The following is an 11,408-nucleotide window of genomic DNA, read 5'->3' as shown; positions in this document are numbered from 1 at the left end:
TGAGCCCGAAACGGACATGTTTTTTCTTGCCTCAAAATGCAAGCAGCTAGCAAAGTTTGGTAATGGTCGATGAGAGAGAACTTAAGCTATTGTACGGAAACAAAATAAGGAACAGACTGACAGGCAGACGGACAACATCATAACATGCCCCTCTCCTCTTGGGGGAGGGGGTTTATAAAAAGTGTTAGGGATGGCATGTATCTTTAATAGTATCTCAGAAATACTGAAAAATGTTTGATAAATACACTCAAGGGACAGACCGGGAATTATAAAAATCCTAACACAAGCAGATAAAATCTCTTCGGGATTGGTGGTTGGTACGCCGTGACTCCAACAACTGAAACACAAGGAAAACAGCAGGATAGTCGAAAGAAAGATGTGAATCTGCTTCAACAGCACCATCAGCAACACTATTAACAGTCAGGATCCACGATTAAGATATTTTTCATTCATTTCTTATTCTTCAAATTTTAAATGGATTTGTGCCTTCTGGATTACGACACTTGTTGAAGAAGCATTTCAGCATCCCAATGGGGTCTAATTATTTCATCATCACGAATAAAGGACCCAGGCCCTGTGCTTAGGTAAATGACACCCAAACATGACCTAAATATCATCCTTTAATGTATATAAGCTTTCATCATGATGATAGTAACTATTCAGGTATAAATATATCAAAGGTATTCGGGTATACAGATACCAAAGGTATGCAGGTATAAATATATCAAAGGTATTCGGGTATACATATGCCAAAGGTATGCAGGTTTAAAGATATGAGCACTTGAACGTTTACTTTCTTCAGAATATTCTTACAAATATGATCTTTTACGTGCCTCCATTTTTGAGCACTCTACACGGTTCTTGAAAACGGCACGAAATCTGTCATATACAACGGACATTTAGAGAACCCGTCATATGCGTTGGTGTAGATAAGATGATATGAAAGAGAGTGAGACAGTTGACTACCTACAATCAGAAAATAGATGCACTCGAGTGTGGAAACTACAGACGGAACAAATCTTTGGAAGTCGTTTTGAGGGTGTATGAAAGAGTGATTGAAAGACGTATCAGACAAACAATTTGTCTTCAAGCCTGGCAGTGGCACAGTTGATGCAATTTTCATTTTCAGGGAGGTGCAAGAAAAAATTCTGGAAGGGAGCAACAAGAATTACTTGACATTCGTGGATTTGGAAAAGACTTTTGATTGAGTGCCAATGTAAGTTGTATATTGGAGTTTAAGGAAAAAGGGAGTTGGAAAAGATTGTATCACTCATAAAATGTGGTACAGCAGGATTTGAAGAAACTCAGATTCACTGCAAACTATACTGGTGACAGGGCTGAATGGAGAAGAACCCATGTGGTTGACCCCTCTTTAGAGAGAGATTAAACTGGTCCGATGGTAGGATTCAAACCGCAACTTTCGGTACAGAACCCGGCACACCAACCCCTGAAAATTAAAAGAATGGCGCCTCGATGGTTCATTGGTTTCGCGAGCTGAAAGTGTATGTTTTGAACCCTAAAGAGTTTTCACACGATCACATGACGTTTGCTTTTGATTATCGATGTGGACATAATAATCTTTGTTGTCTAAATGCATGGCGATTCATTTATTTTACTTACTGCTTTTATGGCAAAATTTAAAAAAATTAAAATACAGAAACTCTCTGCATGATTGTATTTAGACTGGTGTAACGAAAATTATAACAGCTTATTAACATAAGTTCTTTGACGAACAATTTCAAGGTTGTCTATTGATTTTATCTTAGTTGTCCGTTTATGACGTTTTAATGCTGAAGAAGTAAAAGTTCCGAATCTGCACATTTTCCCAAAAATATTGAATTGGTCACAAAATTAATTTCACAGATCGTTAAGTAATATGTTTAAGAAAAGACGTAAGTATTTCTATTTCTTATTGGATACAATAAAAATTGATTTGTATGCACCTGTTGTTGATTCTTAAGTGTCATTATATGTAAAGAAGTGAGTTATTTTCTTACACAACGAAAGAAAAATGGATTTGTTGTGATAAGGGAATCAACCCTTGCAAAATGCACAACCTTTAGACTAAAGCTATAAAGTTGTCTACCTTGATCACTCGAGCAGAAACAAGATAATCTGTGTATTATCATTAGCCTGTGGTCTTTTGTGTCCTTTCGATTTCTAACTACCTCTGCATAACATTTGGATGTACACATTTTATTCCTACGAATATTCGCATTGGATAACTAGGTAAAATGGTTGTTGTCTCGTCAGAATTCAACCGTGTACTAATTAGCACGTTACAAAGAGATATATTGCTCGTAAAAAACCCAACATTTTACAGTATTTGTCGAAGAACGGTATACTTGCCACAATAATGTTATACATGTTGAAAGTTTCGTAAAGAATTCTCATTAAACATCCGTTTTTCAAAAATGTTGATAGAACTTTGAATTTTTCACTTTTTAAGCCAAACTTTGTTCCCAACCTAACACACACACACACACACACACACACACACAACGATTGTGTTGAAGTTCGATGCATATATTTAAGGCTGATCTATTATGATCTACAGCACTTGGCCTCAGTGAAACTTTACTGTTACGGAATTATTCCAAAATATATACTGAGGCTCAATCGGAACACTCTCGAACTTTTCCACTAAAGATCTGACAATATCTTCGAAATATTAAAGATCAGAAGTGTGCACTGTATAGACATGCTCCTGGTTAACTAAATGACTTCGTGTGATTTCATGCATCATAACCTAGTCCTTAACAGCTGCCCATGGATTTGGATCATTTTCTCGTGACCCTAAAATCAAATTTTTCCTTTCAAGTTTGTTCTTATAATAAAACTTTAGTTTACATAAATTTGTGTGAAAAAGTTAATTAAGCTGAATCATTTCAATGAAATATTTCTGACGTGGATTTTCATTGAAAAGCCTTGAAGATTTGTCATTATATCGAGGCTCCATCAATGCTTTTAAACATTAAACAGACAAAGAAAAAGAAAGTAGAGATTAAAGAAAAAGGAGATTTATTGATTGAAAATCCCACAAAGATGTTATACCTACATGGCTTACGTAGACATTAAATCGACTTTGTTACTATTTCAACGAAGTTACACAGCATAAAAAGAAGAACCTCAACGAAAAATGGCATTGAAATGAGCAGAAATCTAAAATACCAAAAATTAAAAAAAGCCGTGTAAACTTATCACGGAAATTTATTTGCAGAAGTTAAGCATATTACAGTTTGGTAATTAATCTAAATCTTGATAAATCGGAACTTATGACTAGCTCGACCAAGAGGAAAACAGTTTAAAATCAATGAGTGACTTTGATCAGGGGCACGTTGTGTGACACATCATGACATCATTTAGTAAACAATGGATAAGTTCATACACCTTCTGTAATATTATCTAGATGTTTCTCCCATCATGGGGGGATAGTAGCGTGTTTCTATTATCCTCCCTCACGGTTAGGTGTGTAAATACTGCATGCTACAAAGCTTCAGTTATTGAGGCACGAAGACTTTAACAATCCGAATGATATAAGTCTGGTAAACATTAGAAATAGATGGCTCGGATGAAATATAATATGCATTCTGTATAAACGGTGGGGCTTAAACTAGTCTACGTAGATAATCGTTTTTAATCGCTCATTAGCTATCTTGCAATAAATATTAGAAATGTCAAAAATCTCATATTGCATGTTTCTATTTAGGTTAATCCGAGATCACGATTATATAGCGTTCAGATACTGTTATAGCAAATATTTCAATCATACCTTTGCAAGAATTTGATTGCTGAAGAAGCAAGCATGCGTATATTTTAATCCTGTTGAGTCATAAAATAAGTAGTTTATGATGAGGATCGTGTTGGGGGATTCTATTTTACACAACTTAATAGCCATTTAATATAAAGAGGTGAGGAAAATATCGCGTGAATAGCCGTATTAAATATTCTCTTCGTATGGATGTTATGAGCCAAAGAATATTAATAACATCTCGATGCAGTTTTTGAAGCGTTTTGTGTGGGTTTTACGTAATGGAAAAAGCAATTGAAATTAATCTGAATTTGTCACTCAAAAAGCGAATTCTTGTTTACTCAATGACACACAACATTACCTTTAAAGGACACTAATATTTCGGGAAACAGTGACAAATGGGATGTAACTAACGGTGAGTTTTTACTTTTCATACTTTTTTATCCATGTATGCTCTGATCATGGTGTTTATACTTTACTGTCTATGTATATTTTTGATCTTGATGTTTATACATTATTACCTGTGTATACATTGATTTGATGTTTATACTTTATTGCCTGTGTATACTTGGATCTTGATGTTTATACTTTATTGCCTGTGTATACTTGGATCTTGATGTTTATACATTATTACCTGTGTATACACTGATCTTGATGTTTATACTTTATTGCCTGTGTATACTTGGATCTTGATGTTTATACTTTATTGCCTGTGTATACTTGGATCTTGATGTTTATACTTTATTGCCTGTGTATACATTGATCTTGATGTTTATACATTATTACCTGTGTATACATTGATCTTGGTGCTTATACTTTATTGCCTGTGTATACTTTGATCTTGATGTTTATTCTTTATTGCCTGTGTATACTTGGATCTTGATGTTTATTCTTTATTGCCTGTGTATACTTGGATCTTGATGTCTATATTTTATTGCCTGTGTATACTTGGATCTTGATGTTTATTCTTTATTGCCTGTGTATACTTGGATCTTGATGTTTATACTTTATTGCCTGTGTATACTTGGATCTTGATGTCTATATTTTATTGCTTGTGTATACTTGGATCTTGATGTTTATACTTTATTGCCTGTGTATACTTGGATCTTGATGTCTATATTTTATTGCCTGTGTATACTTGAATCTCGATCTTTATATTTTATTGCCTGTGTATACTTGGATCTTGATGTTTATTCTTTATTGCCTGTGTATACTTGGATCTTGATGTCTATATTTTATTGCCTGTGTATACTTGGATCTTGATGTCTATATTTTATTGCCTGTGTATACTTGAATCTCGATCTTTATATTTTATTGCCTGTGTATACTTGGATCTTGATGTTTATTCTTTATTGCCTGTGTATACTTGGATCTTGATGTCTATATTTTATTGCCTGTGTATACTTGGATCTTGATGTTTATTCTTTATTGCCTGTGTATACTTGGATCTTGATGTTTATACTTTATTGCCTGTGTATACTTGGATCTTGGTGCTTATACTTTATTGCCTGTGTATACTTGGATCTTGATGTTTATTCTTTATTGCCTGTGTATACTTGGATCTTGATGCTTATACTTTATTGCCTGTGTATACTTGAATCCCGATCTTTATATTTTATTGCCTGTGTATACTTATATCTTGATGTTTATGCTTTATTGCTTGTGTTGTCTTTGATATTGATGCATATACTTCATTGCCTGTGTATACTTTGATCTTGATGTTTATACTTTATTGCCTGTGTATACTTTGATCTTTGTGCTTATACTTTATTGCCTGTGTATACTTGAATCTCAGTCTTTATACTTTATTGCCCATGTATACTTGGATCTTGATGTTTATACTTTATTGCTTGTGTTGTCTTTGATCGTGATGCATATACTTCATTGCCTGTGTATACCTTGATCTTGGTGCTTATTCTTTATTGCCTGTGTATACTTAGATGCTGCTGTTTATACTTTATTTTCTGTGTATACTTTGATCTTGACCATTATACTTTATTGCCTGTGTATACTTAGATCATGCTGTTTATACTTTATTGCCCATGCATACTTTGATATTGATCTTTATAATTTATTGTCCATGTACACATTGCTCTTGATGTTTATACACTATTATCCTCATTTTCAAAGTATATTTGTTCTTTGAAATTGTCCTAATATTACATTGTTAATAATGTCTAAGATACATTCGTTTACTTCATATGTAAAATAATACTCAGATTTCGTGAAACTAGACAGTAGTATAGTAAGATGAGAATTCTGGCTCACCCGGGTCTAGAAACCTTTTTTTTTTTCTTTTTCTCACCAGATAACACCTACTACTAAGAAAATAAAATCAGGAAATATTTGGATTTTTAGAACACTAAGACACCTCAATAGGCTTTTGTTTTACCAACAAATATGAGATACACAACATTTTCCACCACATATAGAAAGAGACAACATATATGTAAGTGCTTCTGCATATACCTGAACATGTTCTTCCATTAAAGCTTTCTTTCCAGCTTCTTCAGGCCTTGCTTACTGTACTTTTTCCTTAATTTTTTCGCGACTCTCAGCGTATTTTTTGTGTGATTTTGATATTTGTCAGCTTGAGTAAGTAACTGGTGCCGGTGGTTTTGCTGAATTAGTTCAAGTATTTCCAGGATGTATTCTTGATATATTTCTTTCAGGTCTTCTTGAAGACATTTAATATTCCTAATATTTGGTATATTTAAAATTTGACAAATATGGACAATAAAACAAAATAACTCAATTAAACAAATTGGATGCTAGAGCGAGGGCTCAATATCTCATGAAAGCTTTATTTGTTGATGAAACAATAACATATTTGATGCGTTCTAGATTATTTATTTCCACCAACATTGCGTATTATCGCACGTTTTATGCCAATAAATTTGATTTGAACAAAAAATATTTACATATCTGTTGTCTCTTTTTATATGTGATGGAAACTGTTTTGTATCTCATATTAGCTGATGAAACAAAAGCATATTGAGGTGTCTTAGTACCCCAAAAATCTACATTTTTCCTGATTTTCTTTCTTCTTAGTAGTAGTGTTATCTGCTGAGAAGCAAAATGTTTATAGACCTTGGTGAGCCAGAATTCTCATTTTCCTATACTACTGAGATGTCTGTGTGTTCCGGAATTTCTTTGCTTGATACTATAGTGTGACCTCTAGAATCAGCCTTGAGAGGGTCAATTAGATTAATCTGAATACACATCAGTATACATTTTATTTTAAAAGTGTCTTGCAATTAGTTAACTACAGAATCCTTTAATTCATTGTCACCAAACTTGCATTGTTTTCTTTTGCCTTTCATGGGGTGGGTGTGAAGGTTAGAAGAGAACATTCTGTTCTGCAAGTATCTTAATCTTAAAAAAGGTGAGATCATAATTTCTTGAGAAAAGAACCTTTGCTTGATAAGCTTTGAATATAATGGCTATTAAGCTTGTGTAAGGCAACATATTTCAAGTATCCACCAACATGATTGTGACATTTTGGCTGGATAAATGAGGTGGCTATTTACCGACGCTAATTAAGCATGTTAAATGAATTTAATGTTTAAATCAGATTATGAATGCTATTTGTAATGTGGAATTGACTGTTATGGCAGGTTGTTGTTTAATGAAGGTGACCATTATGGAAGTTAATCAATGTCCTTGAATCTGAAGTCATGTTTAACTGTTCCAGGTGTCTACACAAATTGAGTCGATCTCCACCAATGTTACTTGCTCTGAAAAGAAAGCAGTATTAAAATCTGAACATGTGTGATTTGTGCGGTTTCAGTGTGGCCACTTGCACTAAAAAGATCCGGTCATTTAATTAAACTGTAAATATTTTCAGAAAATGCAGCGCAAACTATTCCTTCTGTCCAAGTTATTTCTCAACATATTTATAATATTCTTGATATACGTGAACGTGGAACTATTGTACTGAATGTCAGTTTAGAAAAATGAATACAATTTATAAGGAAATTAATTACTGTGTTGATTTCTTTCCAGTTTTGTGCTTTGCATTTATATTGACTCCCATTCTATTAGGTTAGAAACCAAATCATTTTCGATTTAATCATAATTGTCTTCATCATTGTGTTTCTCATCGTAGTCGTCGTCATCATCAAGATTGAAAATATTTCCGTCCAATAAAACAGACACCTCAAAGTAATTCATAGTTTAATTGGCATGCTGTTTTCAGTGCTAAAAATATGTATAATCTCCAATATTATTTGATAGAAGAAATTTCAGATTCTCTCTCTGTCTGTCTGTCTCTGTGTCTCTGTCTGTCTGTCTCTGTCTGTCTGTCTGTCTGTCTCTCTCTGCGCATAATTACTGATGCCCATAATAGCCCGCAAGAAGCATTTACTTGCTAATAACTATCCAAAGGCTCCATAGGGGATCGGGACTGCGTTACTACTGATGCTCATATTTACCCCCACCAAAACTTTACTTGCCGTACACGATAGTACACGGATGTCTTAATCATAGCTATACGCTTGTTTTAATTTTAGAACTTTTGTTACATACTTGTACCCCAGACCAGCTCTTTTTATTCCTGATAATTGTTGAAAGGTATTTCTGGTGGCTATCGATTTCTTGAAGATACAAAATCATATCGGTATTTTTCAGCCAGCAGATAGTTCTGCTTGACGTCCCATAAGGGAGAAAAATACCTTTATAATTTGGGTTCAGTGTTAACAATATGGCAGACAACAAAGTCATATTGGTTCTTGTAAATCAATGCAATTTTCCGTGTTTAATAATTGCATCGAGTACTTACTTCGCGTCTTTATTGCTTGCACACTTTATTAAAACTTAAATTTGTTATCTTTTAACTTTGATTTTGTTGTAATTTGTTTTACCAGTTATTGTGGCATCATCAATAAATATATAGTCATCATCGTCATTATCAAAATAAACAGTAACAGCCACCAAAAGGGAAACAGTAAAAATGGAGTCAGTAGTTGTAACATAGAAAGCAGCACTACATAAATCACTTAATAATAAAAAGCAAATATAAAAACTCATGTCTCCATCATCATGATGCCAGTTCGTGTGTTTATTTCAAGTTCTATTTATTTTCTATTTTCTTTATGATGAAAAACTTTAAAAAGTCTGGCTTGACTGAGAGCAAAACAAGAAAAATGTGATATTAATTATAATTAAATCGAGTCTATTTTTCACTAACTTTTTGGGCCCGTATTAAACTTCGATACAAAGAGACCCGAGTCTTTTTTTCTTCTTCTTCCGTTTAATAACTTTAACATGACTGGACGCACTGGGACAGTAAAAAAGAATTGCTTAGAGTTATGGCTAGTTGAAATCTGATTCTCAGCACTTTCCAAAGACACCTAACATGGATTAGCTTTCTTTTTATTGTACATGGTACATCTAATCCATCAGATTCTTGCGTATTATAGTTTAACTCGGCTGATACAGTTCATACATGCTGTTGCATTTCATACCGAAGACAACTGAAAGGTTCTGTGCAATCAGTGTTAAAAGAATTGCATATTTGATTGGAGATAGTCAACCTATGGTCCATACAAGCTCTGTATTTTTCGATTTTACAGTGTCATTAACTTTACATTTTGTGGATGCACGCATTAATGTACCCTGAGTCTTTCATTCTTGAATAGCCGCTGAGAGACAACATGTCTGTTTTCCAGTATATGACAACGACGACCAGTTCCAAACATGACAATTAACGTGTCCCATTGTAATTTATATAATATCCATCAGATTACATCTCAATCTACGCTGTTCATTAGAAAGCAATAGTAGAACGAGCAATGTCCAACATGGGTTCGTCTCTGCCGGCACATTATACATCATCATGTCAAGCTTAAACCAATCTCAGCTGGGTCTTCATCATTGGGAGTAAGGCTATTTGCATGTTCGATTTGATTTTTTAGAGCAGTTCTGTGAAACATTTCGAAATATTTCACAGGAAACGTTAGTGACAGAAGACAACCAAATAGACACATAACGGGAATTAAACAACATCATTCCGAGTGATAAAGGTTTTACCACACAATAAATGGTTGCGTAATTGGATTAGTATTAAGGCATTATGCATATGGACATAGAACACAATTAATTTTACTATATCTTCTCTACATTTGTTTCTCAGTACTGACCTTTCCACTGCGAGACAATCAATACAAAACAGGTTAATCTAAAATACCTTCAAAGATGACTTCACGGTGAAGTTCTAGTCAAAGGTTGACCTGCTCTTTTTTTAGATGCCGGACTGTCAACATAGCAGTATGTAAACAGAACACAGATTTCACTTCCGGATCATCACCAAGGCCTTGTTACTCACTGTGCACTGTCGCCGAAATACACACAGACAACAACACCCTGAGCTCATATTATCAAGAATAAACAGTTGCCTTTAAATCCTACCAAAAATGCATAAATAAAACTCTTCTATCACCACCAAAATGAGAGAGGAAAAAAATGTTCTAAAAATAGACTAGAACTACATTCGTGGGTACTGAACTGGAAGTATCAATTGTGAACCGATTCCATATACATAATGGTGTTATGGTTGTATCTCCATTGACGATGGTGTTATGGGACCAACGAGTTTGCTTTACAACTATAGTTAATGGTGTGTTATAAGCCTAATGCCATGACTTATTGTCATAGATGCTAGTGTCCTAGGTCACGTGTGTTTGCCATATCTCTATTGATGATGGAATCATGGGCCACATACGATGGTTTGTTTATTCATTATAGGTGATGATGTCAAGGGCCTATCGTGATTTCTTTACAGCTACAAATAATATTGTCAAAGGCCACATAAAATAGCTTCATCAAAATAGATGTTGGTGTTATGGACCACGTGTCATTGCTTTACTGCTATGGACTTCTGTCATGGGCCACAACCAACAATTTTAATTCCTAGTTCATTGATGAAAATATCATAGGCCACAATCAACGACTTTAATTACTAGTCTATATATAATGATGGCACAGGCCACATGCAACGACTTTAATCACTAGACTATATATAAAGTGATGTCATGGGCCACAAACGCCAGCTTTAATCACTACTCTATAGATGATGGTGTCATGGACACAAACAACGACTTCAATTACTAGATTATAGATAATGATGTCATGGGCCACAAACGCCAGCTTTAATCACTAGTCTATAGACGATGGTGTCATGGACACAAACAACGACTTCAATTTCTTGATTATAGATAATGATGTCATGGGCCACAAACGCCAGCTTTAATCACTAGTCTATAGACGATGGTGTCATGGGCCACAAACGACGAATTTAATTACTAGTCTATGGTGTCATAGGGTAAATTACAGTAATTATACAAGCTTGTCCTGGACGATTTAAAATCGCAGACTATGCCATATGGCTGTAGTAAAGTTAAACTTTTAATGAGGTGGTGACCACATTTTTCACAATAAAGCAAACATAAAGTGATTTTTGTATATCAAAGGATGGATATTATAACAATTGAAAAACTCCAGGACTAAAGAGAGTTTCATCAAAACCATGTGGAGAAGATTATTCAAATATTTATTCTACACTCAAAACAAAAACGTCTTTCCTAAACATGAGACGTTTTCAGGTTATACTTTTAATGAACAACTGGGATTCTTTACACGTCGCTCCTTTTCTCATACC

The 11,408-nt window shown here is 34.2% G+C and overlaps 1 long non-coding RNA gene across 1 annotated transcript; it reads left to right on the top strand.

The window, feature by feature from the left end:
- Positions 1-3,872: 3,872 nt before the first annotated feature.
- On the top strand, positions 3,873-7,733 carry LOC149800077 (uncharacterized). The gene is made up of 2 exons (XR_016420939.1): positions 3,873-4,166; positions 7,446-7,733. It is a non-coding gene; the product is annotated as an uncharacterized LOC149800077 (long non-coding RNA).
- Positions 7,734-11,408: the final 3,675 nt, after the last annotated feature.

This window comes from Sinohyriopsis cumingii, chromosome 5 (genome assembly GCF_028554795.1).
Source record: "Sinohyriopsis cumingii isolate HCF-2022 chromosome 5, ASM2855479v2, whole genome shotgun sequence".
Lineage (NCBI taxonomy): Eukaryota > Metazoa > Mollusca > Bivalvia > Unionida > Unionidae > Sinohyriopsis > Sinohyriopsis cumingii.
Note: the sequence above shows the minus strand (reverse complement) of the source record. Positions and strands in the feature narration are given on the sequence as shown.